General features: G+C 41.8%; 1 long non-coding RNA gene across 6 annotated transcripts in view; it reads right to left on the minus strand.

Moving 5' to 3' along the window:
* The window catches only part of LOC106027664 (uncharacterized), a 49195-nt gene that overhangs the window by 27376 nt on the left and 6701 nt on the right, over nucleotides 1–15118 (minus strand). For 4 of the 6 annotated variants that reach the window (XR_010045316.1, XR_010045315.1, XR_010045317.1 and 1 more), the window contains exons 2-5: nucleotides 13732–13900; nucleotides 11292–11361; nucleotides 10288–10410; nucleotides 8569–9676 (exon numbers count right to left, since the gene is read on the minus strand). This is a non-coding gene — a long non-coding RNA (uncharacterized LOC106027664). Of the gene's footprint in view, nucleotides 1–8266; nucleotides 9677–10287; nucleotides 10411–11291; nucleotides 11362–13731; nucleotides 13901–15118 lie in introns of those variants that run through there. The other 2 variants (XR_010045318.1, XR_010045319.1) reach the window with 1 other exon arrangement.

Genomic DNA, 15118 nt, shown 5'->3' on the forward strand with positions numbered 1-15118 from the left:
ACTTACAACTAACTGGGTATATGGTAAAAAGCTGTGATCCTTGCTGCATGGAGACTGAGGCAGGACAACTGCCAGTTCAAGACCAGCCTGGGCAACTTAACAAGACCATGTCTCAAAAAAAGGAGATATAGCTCAGAGGCAAGTGTGAGGTATGAAGTTGAATCTCTAGTACTGCTAAAAACAAAAGTGAATCAAAAAAACCAACATTTTACGTAGTAGAATTATCTGGTCCAAACTATCAAGTGTAGAGATTGGGAAATTTGTATTTTTTTTAGAGGAAAAAACCAAAATATAAAAAAGGGTAGAATACAGAATTTCAAAAAAAAAAACAGTAAGAAATTACTAATTAATAAATTACATATTGTTATCTTAGAAGTAGTTGTTCTTGGGGCTGGGGGTTTAGCTCAGTGGTATAAGTGCCTGCTTGGCAAATGCAAGGTTGTGAGTTCAAATCCTAGTACCAAAAAATAAATAGGAAAAAAAGTAGTTTTTCAAGTTACACAATCAAAACTTAAAAAGTAGACAAACAATGACAGTACAAACTATTCTGTTTGATAAGTTAACAAAAACTTAGGATGGTTATCTGTCTTGCACAATTATATATACATTTATATCCTTTTTTTTCAGTACCAGGGATCAAACCCATGACTTGGCATCTGCTAGGCAAGTGCTTATGCCACTGAGCTAAATCAATGGCCTACAGTTATATCCTTTCGAGCACTTTCTTTCCTTTTCATTGTCACAACATCTATTATACATTTTGGATTTTTTTTTTGAGACAGGGTCTTGCTATGCAGTTCAGGCTGGCCTTGAGCTCACTTTGTAGCGCAGGCTGGTCTTGAACTCGCAACAATCTTCCTGCCTCAGCCTTCTGAGTGCTGGGATAACAGGCATGAGCCACCATGCCCAGCTGGATATTATCCTTGTTTTCTTGTTAGGGAAATTCAGATTTTACAGCTGTCAGAAACAAGAGACAGATCACTTACAAGGGAACACCCATCAGAATTACAGCAGATTTCTCTGCACAAACCATCAAATCATGAAGAGCGTGGGGGGAAATAATTCAAGCTTTGAAAGACAACCTCCAGCCAAGATTGATATATCCTGCACAACTATCCCTGGAAATTGATGGAAAAACAAGGTGCTTCCAGGATAAAGAGGAACTAGGGGAATTTGCAACCACCAATTCAGCTCTACAGAGAATACTGCAGGACATCCTAAAAGAGAAAAATACCAAGATTCCAGAAATAGTGGCAGAGAGGCCACAATGAATGGAGCAGAAAGAGAAATGAAGAAGACAAACTGACAACTAATGACAGAAAAAGAGCTCAACAGAAATGAGGCAGAGAAGGTTGGATGGTATGAACAGCTATTTTGAAGAAAACAAGACATCATAATAGCTAGTGCTGATTTAATATCATCTTGTTTTGAAGTCCCATCAAGCTTTTGTTCTTCTGTCTCCATCGGTCTTAACATGTTGTATCTTACTGAATTTTAGTATATGTGATAATATAAACAAAAACTTTTATAGACAAGGAGATAATACATAAACCATTGTTCATTTTCTGTTAGTTGGTTCTAAATATCCTGTAATACTGCCATTCTCTTGAATGGTTTTACATTGTCTTGATATGTTTGATGCTACAGTATACAAAGTTATACTCAAAGATTGCAAGGAAAGAGACACTATGGTACTACTTTTATGTTGGGATATCTTGTGGTGAAACACTATTTTGCTTAAATGGTTATGCTCTGATATGTGCTGTTTTATTATGTCCTCTTTTATCTCAATCTCCTTTATTATTTGTATTTTTATCTTTTTAATTAAGGGAAAAATAAAAATAGCAGGATATATTATAGTAACCCACTTTTATTTCCTATTAACTTGATTTGAAACCCTGTATTACTCTCACCATCTTGTTTTGACTGATTTTACTCTATTCTGTTTTGCTTGATAGTATCAAGTTTGAGAGTATAGGCAACAACTGTGAAGACAGTAAGATTTACTATGATGCCCATTCTGGTTTGACTATTATCTTCTTTTGAAGTCCTCTAATGTCTCCAATGTTTTGATTTTATTGGTTTTGTTCTTTACTGTTTCGTTCAATTTTATTATAACTGATGATATAGGCAATTCTTTTAAGATAGCAAGAAGCATTATGGTAACCATTGCTGATCACCTTGTATTCTGTTTTTACATTATGTATTATGTCCATCCTTTTGATTTGACTGACTCTGTTCTGTTATGTCACATTTGGTTTTATTCTCTTCGAAAAAAAGGTAGTAAGAACTGTGGGAGTAATAAAACCCAAAGGGTGTAATTGTCATTGTAAAAAAGAGAGGAAAAGAAAGTGCTCTAAAGGATATAACTGCATGTATATTTAAGCGTGTAAGATAGATAACCATATTACTGAGTTTTTGCTGGGTCATTGAACAGAACTGTTTACAGTCTCACTGTTTGAATGTCCACTTTATGTGCTTTCATTTTGTAACTTGAACAACTATTTCTAAGATGACAATATGTAATCTATTAACCAGTGATTTCCTACTGTTTATTTTTTTTGAAATTCTGTATAACTTGTACTCTTTTTCTGTTTTTTTTTCTCTTTAAGTAAAATTTTTTAAAAAATTAAAAAAAAATGAAGGAAGTTAAACCATATCTGGAAGAATGCACTAAATGTGGAAGCTCACCTGGCGAGAACGAGCCGCGTGGCTCCCAGTCCCACCACTGACTCCCTCTGACCTGGTCAAGGAAGAGTCTGAAAGTCACTCCTCTTTCTGCCATCTGCCAACAGGACTGTGCTCTCAGCACTTGGTCCTCCATATATTACAACACGGCTCTTTTCAAAATAAAAGCACAGCTTTGTAGAGAACAGTTCAGTGGTGTTTAGTGTATTCATGAGATTCCACAATAATCTCCATTATCTCATTCCACAACACCCTCATCACCCTACAAAGCAGCCCTGTACCAGTGAGTGAGCACTCCCCATTTCCTTGGTGTGCTGCCACACCAAGCTGGCTTTGGTTTTGTGAGACAGAATCTTGCCATGCAGCTCAGGCTGCCTTCCAGTTCATTGTGCACCCCAGGCTGACCAAGAACTCATCATCTTCACTCTGTCTCCTGAGTGCTAAAATTATAGGGATGCCTCATTATGCCCAGCTGGAGCACAAAGGTTTTTAGTTTTGGTAAAATCTGCTTTATATATTTTTCCTTTGGTTATCATATATAGAAACAAGAGCATAAGCATTTGCTCCTGTTTTCTTCTAAGGGTTTTATAGTTTAAGACCTTGTACTAGGTATCTGCTATGCTTTGAGTCAGTTTTCTAATACAGTAGAGGGGCTCAACATCACTCTTCTGCATGTGGATATCCAGTTCTCCTAGCAACACTCTGCAAGACTATTCTTTTGACACTGGATTGTCTTCACACCCCTGTCAATAGTCACTTAATGGTAATGTGAAGATTTATTCCTAGGCTGTCAGCTCGAATCCATTGTTTTACAGTCTAGTCTTACTCTAGTACCACACTCGGTTTGCTGCACATCTCCACTGGGTTTGGAAAGTGGAAACTGATTCCTAGTCTGTTCTTTTTCTAGATGATTTTGGTGATCTTGAATCTCTTGACTTGCTATGTGAATTTTAGAAACTAGCTTGCCGGGTTTTAGAAAAAATACAGCTGGAATTTTTTTTTTTTTTTTTTTTTGGTACTAGATATCAAACTTACGACCATGTATCTATCTGCAAGGCAGGTATTTGTGCCACTGAGCTGAATCCCCAGCCCTCCAGCTGAAATTTTATGTTTTCTTTCATTTTGTTTTGCAGTGCTGGGCCTCATGCTGGGTAGGTGAGTGCTATACCACTGAGCCCCAGCCCCAGCCCAGGTAGCTGGGATTTTGATAGGAACTGTGCTGAAATCATAGCTCAGCTTGAAGAATAGTGACATCTTTTTTTGTTTTTTTGTACCAGGAGTCAAACTCAGGGCCTAGTCCTTGCCAGACAGGTGCTGTGCCACTGGGCTACATCGTCGGCAGCTGTGCCCTCTTAATAGTAATGATGTCTTCTATTCATTTAGATCTTTAATTTCTTTTAACAGTGGTTTATAGTTTTCAATGTATATTTTGAACCTCTTTGGTTACATTTAGTCCTAAATGTTTTATTCTTGTCAACACATGGGATAATTTTCTTAGTATCATTCTTAATTTTCTTTCTGGCCTTGGGGGTGGAGCCCAGAGCCTTGTATGTGCTAGTAAAGTATGCTGCACTGAGTTACACTGCAATGGAAAAAGACAGCCAATTTTTGCATAAGGATCTTGCGTTCTACAACCTTTAACCTTACTATTCCTAGTTTCCTTCCATGTATGCATTCATTATGGTTTTCTCTTCTCTTTTGATTTATTTGATTAAGAGATTTCACTGTAGTTCAGACTGGCCTTGAACTTACTATATAGGCCAGGCTGACCTCCAAGTGATCCTCCTGCCTCAGCCTCGTGGGTCCTGGGATTACAGACATGTACTGCCAGAATGACTGGCTTATACTTTCACACTTGTACCAGGGACTGAGCTACACTCTTGTCCCTTGCTTTATTTTTATTTTGAGACAATATCTGCTCAATTGGTTAAATGTCCAGGTGGGAATCCTCCGGCCACCCGAAGTGCTAGGATTACAGGCCTGCAGCAAGATGCCTGGTTTCTCTATAGTCTTCTATATGCATATGGAATTATACATAGCTTTGTGTTTCCAATATGGATCCTATTTTGTTTTCCCCAGCTGTCCTAGTTCAAACCTCCATATAGATTTTAATAAATATAACCATGGTGGTATTTTCCCCTTTTCTTTTAGTGCCCTGTATTAGGCTGAGGTGATTCTTTTTTGTTTCCTTGTTTCTTGGTACTGGTGATTGAACTTATATCCTGGCCCTAGCCAGACAGGTACTTATGTCTCCATCCCTGAGGTGATTCTATTCCTAGTTTGTGGATGGTTTTATAGTGAAAACGAGTTAATTTTTAATTGCTCCCACTGCATTAATGTAGATGAACATGTTTCTTTTATTCTATTAATATTGTGTTTTAGGTTTTTTCTGTTGAGCCGATTTTTCAAGTGTGAGGCCCTAAATTGTATTCTGGATACCAAAACAAATCAATGGTAAAAGGTCAACTATGCTGGGCTGGGTGTGTAATCCCAGCACTTGGGAGGCTGAGGCAGAAAGACAGCTGTGAGTTCAAGGCCCACATTAACTACACAGCAAGACCCTGTTTGAAACTGATTTTTCTGTTGAGCCAAACTTGCATTCCTGGACTTGATGCATAGTGTTAGCTGTATTCTCGGTTTAATGTGGTTTGTAAGTATTTATTGAGGAATTTTATATCTATTTTCATAAGAAATATTGATTCAGGGCTGAGGATATAGCTCAGCAGCACAGCATTTGCCTGGCAAGTGTGAGATTGTGAGCTCAAACCCTGGTACAAGAAAAATATACACACACACATATATATATTCATATACATGTATATATAATTTTCTTGATTTCTTCATGTGTCTTTTTTTTTGTATGGGGGGGATACTGACTCCTCAAATGAATTAGGAACTATTCTTCATTTACATTTTAGAAAATGTTTTGAAGGGTTGGGGTTACTGCTTCTTTAATTAGTTGGCAGATTTCACCAGTGAAGCCTCTGATCATGAGATTCTCTTCATCCCACCAAAGAGAAAACAAAAGGCTCTTCTGTTGTGAGAAGTTTTGATCAATAACTCAATCATTACATTTAAATATGCCTGTTCAGGTTTTGTTTTTCCTTCAGTTTCTAGAACTGTATCTATTATCCGGGTTATCTAAGTTATTGGCAGATAATTTTTTTGGTTTTCCCATATAATCCATTCCATGTTATTAATAATCCATACCAGGTCAGTAATAATCCTACCCTTGTTTGAGTCACAGTTTATTAGTCAGACTGACCTTGAAATTGCTGTGATCCGCCTGCCCCAAGGTCCCAAGTGCTGGGATTGTAGACATGTGTCTTCACACCCAGCAATGTCCCCTTCTTTGATAATGATGTTTGCCCCCCAAACAGGGTTTTGCTGTGTAGTTAATGCGGGCCTTGAACTCACAGCTGTCTTTCTGCCTCAGCCTCCCAAGTGCTGGGACTACATACCCAGCCCAGCATAGTTGACCTTTTACCATTGATTTGTTTTGGTATCCAGAATACAATTTAGGGCCTCACACTTGCCAAGCAGGCACGGGGCTGCTAGGCTGCTAAGCTATCTGCCCAGGACCTTTGTTAAAAACTAATTTTTGGCTATGTTGATTTTCTCTACTGTTTTCTAATTCTCTGTTTCACTTTTCTCTGATCTTACTCTTTATTTTTTCTTTCTGATGTCTTTTTTTAAGTTTCTTGGGTTTTCCCCTTGTTTATTCAGAGCTTTATATTACTGATGAGAATCTTTAATATTTGCAATTGTGTGTATAGCTTTCCTAAAGTGTTGGTGCTGGGTGTCACCATTTATATTCATTACTTCACTGAAGTGTTTTTTCACGTCTCTGTTATTTGTTCTTGACCAGTAGGATACTTATATATAAGCTTAGTTTCCATATTTAGGAATTTACCAGACTTCTTCCTGTCCTTGATCTGTGATTTCATTCCACCTTGTTTAGAGAACATATTTTGTGTATTAGTCCTTTTAAGTGTATTGAGACTTCAAGATAGGTTTGATGACACATGCTTATAATCCCAGCATGGGAGATTCAGGAATGAGGACTGCAAGTTCAAGGACATGCTGGGGTACATAGCAAGTCTGGAGCTGATCTGTGTTACAGAGAGAGACCCTGTTTCAAATGAAACGAAAGAACTGATTGAGACTAGACCTATGGTCTATCTCAATGTACCTGATTTAATAGTAAAAGGTCCCAAGGTCTTGGGACAGATGCATGTGGCACTACAGGTTTTCTCAGTGTGCTCTTAAGAAGACTGTGTTTCTTCTGTTTTTATGTTGTTGGGAAGTATTCTATACATGAATGTTAGGTTTGTTGGCTTCTTGTGAAGGCTTCCTGGTGCAGTCACTTTTAGAGTTTTTGTTTTTAGCCTCTTTTTTCCTTCTCTTTTCTATTCACTTTCTCTTTTCCACAGTACATTTTAGAGACCTACAGAATCCCCAAAGCAAGAGTGCTTTCTGCAGTCTAAGGTTTATTCATAGGTAATGACAGAAATTGATTTTTTTTAACCTACGAATACACTTCATACCAAAAGAGAGAACAACTTTTCATGTAATTCCATGCATATTGAAAATACAGATAATTTTTATCCCATTGCATTTTTCAGAATTCTCAACCATAATCCTCTGAAAACTATTGAAGATCCATCACTTTTTACATTACAAGCATTAAATTATCTGTAAGTACTGCGATAATCTTTAAGTCATAATACGACTTCAGCTCTTTTTGTTTCCTTCTAAGAATGGAAAAGTACTGTGCTGTTATTCTAAAGGTCATAAGTTTAATTTTAATCAGGTTATTCACAAAAAAAGGATTAAGACGTAGAATAGGCAAGAGAGTCAGCAGGGATAGGGAGCACAGCTGAGGAAACAATGTATTAATGGCAAAGCCCAGGCTAGAGCTGTAGCTGAATAGCAGAGCATGTGCTTAGCATGCACATGGCCCTGGGTTCCATCCCCAGAACTGAATGAAAACCACAAAGAAAGCAAAGCCCAATACAGGGCTGGGGATAGAGCTCAGCGGCATGGTACTTGTCTGGCAAGCACGAGGTCTCAAGTTTGATTAATGATTCAAAAAAAAAAAAAGGCCAATATAAAATGTTAGCCGCACTTTCCCACCATCCTTCTGTCTCCACGTGCCATCATCCTCTGTTCAGAAGGGAAAAGAAATGCTTTGCTGACCAGAGACAAGGTTTTATTCCTTATTCACTACTGAGTTTGGACCGAGACTCCAGCAAGGGAAGAAATCCTAGGAGTCATCTTCCCATTCTAATTAGAATATAACTACTTATAGCTGAGAGAATTCATGAGTCTTTGTGACTAAAACACCAAAACTGAAAACTCAGATGATTATTTATCCAGCAGATCTTTGTCAATGTTAGACACTGAAAGGGCACCAGGAAATTGAGGATGATCCCTGCCACCTCAAGTAGGTGCCTGTCTACCTAGAAAGAAAAGACTTCTGCTATGCCAGTAACTCAAAGCCACGTTACGCAGGTGCCAAACACTTAGGCATGCCAAAAAAAACCCCCACAAAAAACCAAAAGGCAGCTCCCAGTACCTGGCTGCTGAATTGGTGGCCATTGGCTCGATCTTTTGCAGCACTAGCAAGACAAAACAGAACATTTTAAGTGAGCAATGAAACTTGCAGACTCATTATTGTAGTATCTACCAGAATCTGTGGCTTGTACTTTTCATTCTTTCAATGATTATTTTCATTCTACATGTTTTTTGTTTGTTTTCCCCTCAGCCATGCCACTCTCCGGATGATTCTGTTGTGATAGTTTCTTTCCTTTCTTTCTTTGAGGTCTCACTGCATGTTGGTGTCGCTCCCGGCCGGCAGGAAGAACACACGACAAAATCTGGCGGTGGCGAAGTATTCTATTTTATTTCTCTCCTCCTTCACAGTCTACCCTGGGACTCGTCCCGGCCGAAGCCTCTGTTGGTCCGCTCCCCGCGGCTCCTTCCGTGCTTTGCTCCGAAGCCTCTACCGGTCCGCTCTCCGCGGCTCCTTCCGTGCTTCTCCCCGAAGCCTCTACCGGTCTGCTCTCCGCGGCTCCTTCCGTGCTTCTCCCCTCCAGGGGTGGAGGTACTGGCTATATATAGGATTGTGGCCTCCAATCAAATCAAGGCGGGTCGCGTAAGCTGATTGGCTAGCAACATTAGTAGCTAGGCAGACTACCCTGCGAGGCGGGAACTTAGTGGGGTGATCAGGAAGCAGGAAACAGGCGCCACACAGGCGGGCTCGATGAGAGGGGTAATCTAGCTCAGGCTTTTGTACTTTCCTACAGGCCTCGCAATCACCGCGTCTGATGACTTGACAGTGCCACGGCTCCCAACATCTCCCCCTATTTTATTTTAAATGAATACGCGCATCGCAGCCCGTCCTGGATAGAGTGCAGAGGCCTATGCCCTGTGTTGAGGCCCACTGTAGGCCCTTGGCTTGGACCCTGGTCAGCCGTCCCTGGGTCCGCCAAGGCCTTGAGACCCTCGTCCTTTTTTCAGGGCCAGGAGTGAACTGGACGGAACCTGGATGCACATAGGCATGCACTCCTGCCCCTCCGTGCGATCCCCTCAGAGAGACATCTAGATCTGGGCAGATTCTAGTAATCCAGCGGCTTTCGTGCAGTATGGGGTAGGGCCTGGCTTAGGTTGAGTCGTGCTGGGGAGGCACGCTCTTACCCGTCATTGACTCACCCACCCTGCTACATGTTGTTGTCTAGGGAGGAGAATGTGGGAAGCCTGTCACTTTTAAACGCGGTCGTAGGCCATGCGAGCGAGCCATGCGTATACAAGGGTAGCACATAGGGGAGCAAGCCGTTCCAGGCCCCCAAAAAGGGATTGTCCTGCAGTTCTTTTAGGGCTCATCTTGTTGTTGGGTCTGCGGTTGGCCTCTGGTGGAACAGGCCTGATCTTCAGTCGAGGGACTTGTCAACCTCTCTGGGACCCACAGTGGTTCTCGTCCCGGTCCCTGCGGAAAGACACAAACCGCGCCTCAGCTTCCTCTTTTGTATCTCTGCCCTCCTTGACGGACCCTTCTCGGGAGCTTCCTGACTGTGTCTGTTTAAACACCTTGCGTACTTCTACAAGTTCTTGAGAGCTCCCCCCGTAACTACCCTCACTCTTTAGGCACGCGTGTATCATTTCCCACAACGGACGAGCAGAGACCGAAGCTCTACCCTCCCGTTCTGCTAGGGAAAGGTCTCTGCCCAACTTTTCCCAGGAGGGTAGGTTTACATGCCCTGTAGGCAGAAACCAGGGAGCAAAGCTGTCAATTTCTGCAAGGAAATTTTCTAGAGTCTTACGCCCCACCTTGAGGTCCTTGGACTTTAGGAGTCTCCGAAGGACCAACACCAAGGCTGTGTATCTTTACTTGGCATGTTTCCCATTTTTAATATATCTTCTGTTATTTTTACTTCTATGTTTATGTTTTACACTCTTTTATTACCTTAAGTTCTGGTGTTATGTTTTATACTCACCGCGTGAGGCCCAAGAAACCCACCACTTATGCGTGAGATTGAGAGGAGTCTACAAACCCTGTAGGTGCGCGCCACCCAGGGCCCAGGCTTATCCCCTACTCACCTGTCCTGTAGCTCTGTGTAGGAGAATGCAGTCCACCGCCGAATCTCGGGGTTGATCATTCCCCGTACGGGCCACCAGCTGTCGGTGTCGCTCCCGGCCGGCAGGAAGAACACACGACAAAATCTGGCGGTGGCGAAATATTCTATTTTATTTCTCTCCTCCTTCACAGTCTACCCCGGGACTCGTCCTGGCCGAAGCCTCTGTTGGTCCGCTCTCCGCGGCTCCTTCCGTGCTTCTCTCCCCCAGGGGTGGAGGTACTGGCTATATATAGGATTGTGGCCTCCAATCAAATCAAGGCGGGTCGCGTAAGCTGATTGGCTAGCAACATTAGTAGCTAGGCAGACTACCCTGCGAGGCGGGAACTTAGTGGGGTGATAGGGATCAGGAAGCAGGAAACAGGCGCCACACAGGCGGGCTCGATGAGAGGGGTAATCTAGCTCAGGCTTTTGTACTTTCCTACAGGCCTCGCAATCACCGCGTCTGATGACTTGACAGTGCCACGGCTCCCAACAACTGCATAGTTCAAGTTGACCATGAACTTACTATGTAGCCCAGTTTTACCTCATGGCAATCCTCCTGCCTCAACCTCCCAGGTGCTGAGACTATGGATCACTATATCTGGATTCTAGATGATTTTTTTTAATGCCTATCTCAGGCAGGGATTTAGTTCAGTGGCATAAGCACCTGACTGGCAAGCTCGAGGTCATGAGTTCAATCCCCAGAACCAAATAAAACAAAATTCTTTAATGCCAATCTCTTTGTTGTAGATCAGTGATTCACAAGCCAACCCCATAAGTTACATCTACCACTTTCAGCTGAAATGCGGCCTCTGATAAAACACATCACCTTGTTATACAAAGTCTGTCAGGAACAGGCAATCATGTGGCTCTCATGATTATATTGATTTTTAATCACCAGCATCAAAGAACCAGTAACGGACTTTCCAAAGAATCTTACTTTGGCCCCTGAGCACACAGCCCCACGCATGCACATACCACACTTACTTGCCATCTGGTGCATCTCCTCCATACGTGCTCTTATCACAGATCGGTAGTTCTTACTCCCTGAACCAATCTATGAAAAATGATTACACATTCAGGTTAAATCTGGAGCATCCTGTGGTTCCAGAGAGTAAGAGAGAGCTCAATAAAGGTGAGAACTTGCTGAAGGAAGGGCAGCTCAACCTGAAGTCTGACATAATCCAAAGATGGAAAAACCTGAACGACACAATAAATATGCTATAATTCATGCTCTAAAATAAGTATCCGGGGGGCTGGGGATTTAGCTCCATGGCATAAGCGCCTGCCTTGCAAGCAAGCAGTCACGAGTTTGATCCCTGGTACTGATAAAAAAAAAACAATGATCCAGAATCTCAGGCTGCTATAGATGAGATTTATTGATAATCACTAAAATGAATGGCTAACATTTAAGAAGAAATGGGATGTACATTAGCTCAAAGTTCCTTCCCTAAGGCACTTATTAGTGACAAAGAAAGATAGAGGTAACTTTACAGCAAAGAAATGACATAGATCAAATGATTGAGGTCAAGGTCATCAGTAATAAAACAGCATAAGAACACATTACCACTTTGGTGCTATCCTCACTAATACATGGCATGTCCAAGTATGAGAACACCTCTGACAATCACAAACAGAGACATGTTCTATGAGACAATTGATCGCTATTCCTCCAAAGTAGGAAGATCATGAAAAAGACTGAGTTAGGGAAAAGGCAACCTCAGGAGGGAAAACTGGTAAAACTGAAATTGCCTTCAGTTGACCAAACGGGATCAGTGTCAATCTTTGTTTCCTAGTTTTAATAACCACATAATACAATTGTGTAAGAGATTAAGATTAGGGAAACTGAGTAATAAAACAGAAACCATTTTTTTAACTTTTCTGGAAACCTGGACAAAATAAGTAAATTAAATAAATAAATATGAAACACAACTAGTTCAAGCCAGACATGGTGGTACAGGCCTGTATTCCCAGCACTCTGCGAAGCTGAGGCAAGTAGATCAATCACAAATTGGAGCCCAGCTTGAACAATTTAGTGAGACCCTGTCTGCGGGTGAGTTAAGGTAGATGCTAGCGGGGGAGGGGGATGAGAAGAGACAAGAGACAGGAATGGAGACAAGACAGGATTCTGATCAAGTCTCGTTGATTCAAAGAAAGAGTAAGGAACACATAGGGTATTGGGGGAAGAGGGAGTTGGGGTCTGAGACATCAGCAGGTGACCTATAAACAGTGACAAGACCAGGGGTTATGGGGTAATTCAAATCTCCCCTGCTTGGGTTCCTAAGGCAGGCTGATTAGCATAATCCCCAATGGGCCAAACAGGCTAGGCAAGGAGAGAAGCTTAACTACCAAACGGAAAGTTAACTCCTAGAGGAGGTTAAGGTGGCTGCTGCCTGTAGATATAAGGCGGCAGCCAATTACAGGGCTTCCCACACTGTCTCAACATAAAAAATAAACAGAAGGGCTGGATCTGCATTCTTAGGGACAGGAATCTAGCTCACTGGTATAAGTGCCTGCCTGGAAAGTGCAAGGTTATCAGTTCAATTCCTGGTACCAAAAAAAAGGCTACAGACGAACCTCAGGTTGATGGCCCTGGTGCAACTTGGCCCTCCATACTAAAACAAAACCAAACCAGGGAAATGAAAGAATGAAGCAAAGGGGTTTGTTTGGTAGCTGGTATTAAATTCAGAGCCTCACTCTTTCCAAAGAGGTGCTGTACCACTGAGCTAAATCCCCAGCCTCAAAATGAAGCAAATTAACAAGAAAACAAAACAATCATTTTTCAATTACTAAGCTTTTTCAGTTTTGCCTTTGGTGTTTTGCTGAGGCAGAGTCTCGCTACATTGTCTATGCTGGCCTTAAACTTTCTATGTTTAAACCGGGTGTGGTGGCACACACCTTGGATCCCAAAACTCAGGGAGGCTGAGTCAAAATGATCACTGTGAGTTCAAACCAGCCGGGGCTACAAAGTGAGCTCAAGGCCAGCCTGAACTGCACAGTGAGACTGTCTCAAAAAAACTGGGCAGGGGAGGGAAGGGGGGAACCTCTCTATCCTCTTGCCTCAGCCTCCCAAATCCTGGGATTACAGGAGAGTGTTTGTAGTACAGGTTTATACCATCACAGCCAGATGAGACATAGCTTTCCACTGCAAGAAAAACATTTCTTCTAGAAGGCAGACTGCTGGGATGACAGACATGTGGCACCACATCCAGCCATAGCTTTTAAAATTCATCTTAATATTAATTTTCAAATCTCCTAATTGGACCATATTCACTGACTCTCGTGCTGACTTGCCCTCTTGAAAGGGTAAGTAAACTAAAAATATAAACTGATAAAGGACCTGGGAATTTAGCTCAGTGGCACAAATCTTGAGAGCCATTCCCAGTACCATAAATAAATAAACAAACAAACAAACTAGCCAACTTACTGAGCCTTTTTGGATTTTCCAGTCAATTCTTCTTCAATTCTCTGAAGGCCCACAAAGATTCCATGTGATTCATTGAAGAGTTTCCTTAAAATTTTAGAATAAATATCCATATCCTTTCGGATCATATAGACAAAGGGGCAGCCTCGTACCACCTCAGATTTTTCTGAAACTACACAGAAAAAAATACTGTGATATTTATCATCATCTCCCTCAAAAGAAAAGCCATTCAGAGCCAAATGCAAGCCTGTAATCCTAGCATTCCTAAACTGGGCATGGTGGCTTACCCCTGTAATCCCAGCACTCGGGAGGCTGAGGCAGGAGGATCTTTGCGAGTTCGAGACCAGTCTAGGCTACAAAGTGAGCTCAAGGCCAGCCTGAACTGCACAGAGAGACTGTGTCTCAAAAAGACAAATCCCAGCACTCCTAAGCTGAGGGATGGGCTGGGGATATAGCTCAGTGGCACATTTGCCTGCCTGGTAAACACAGGCCCTGAGTGTGATTTGCAATGTTTAAAAAAAAAAAAAATAGAAGGCTGAGGCAAAAGGATTGCCTCAAATTTAAGACTATTCTGGGCTACACAGAGTTCAAAGCCAGTCTGAACAACAAATGGTAGTGAGAACATATGTCAAAGAAACAAAACATACAAAACCTTTAGTTAGCTCAGTGGGTGTGAAGGCATGACCTACTATCAGCTACTCTGGGGGAGAGACAGGAGGGCAAAACATTAAAGGCCAGCATGGGCAATTTCATGACACCCTGTCCATATTGTCTCAAAATTAAAAAAAAAAAAAAAGCTGGCAATGTAGCTCAACAGTGGAGACACTGGGTACAATCCCCAGTATATTCAGACAGACAGACAGATGGTGCTTTAGCTCCCGGGCTACTAATTTCATTTATAAACACTAAAGTTTAAATCAAGTGTGGTAATGCACATCTGTAATACCAGTGCTCTGGAGGCTGAGGCAGGAGGACTACCTTGAGTTCTCGGCCAGACTGAACTACATAGTGAGAGCCTGTCTTAAAATCCCTAAAGTGTAATTTCCATTTATATAAACTAAAGTCAGGGGCAGAATGCTTGCCTACCCCAACATCAATCCACAAGGCCACTGCTGCAAGACCTGACATCCCCACTGCACACAAAGGGACATCTAAAGAGGAACTGATTACAATTTATTGATGACCTACACACCATGAATTTTACCTTTTAATGCTACGGTTGAACCTAGAACTTGGTACATACAAAGCATATGCTCCGTCACTGAGCTATATACCCACTTTGTATATATGATTTTTTTGGTACTCCAGATTGTATGCTGTATTTTTTTTCCCTTCTTTTTTAGGGGAGTACTGGGGATTGAACTCATGACCTCATGTGTGCCACGCAGGC

This window comes from Cavia porcellus, unplaced genomic scaffold (assembly GCF_034190915.1).
Source record: "Cavia porcellus strain 051 isolate PalLab524CR breed Dunkin Hartley unplaced genomic scaffold, mCavPor4.1 scaffold_32, whole genome shotgun sequence".
Lineage (NCBI taxonomy): Eukaryota > Metazoa > Chordata > Mammalia > Rodentia > Caviidae > Cavia > Cavia porcellus.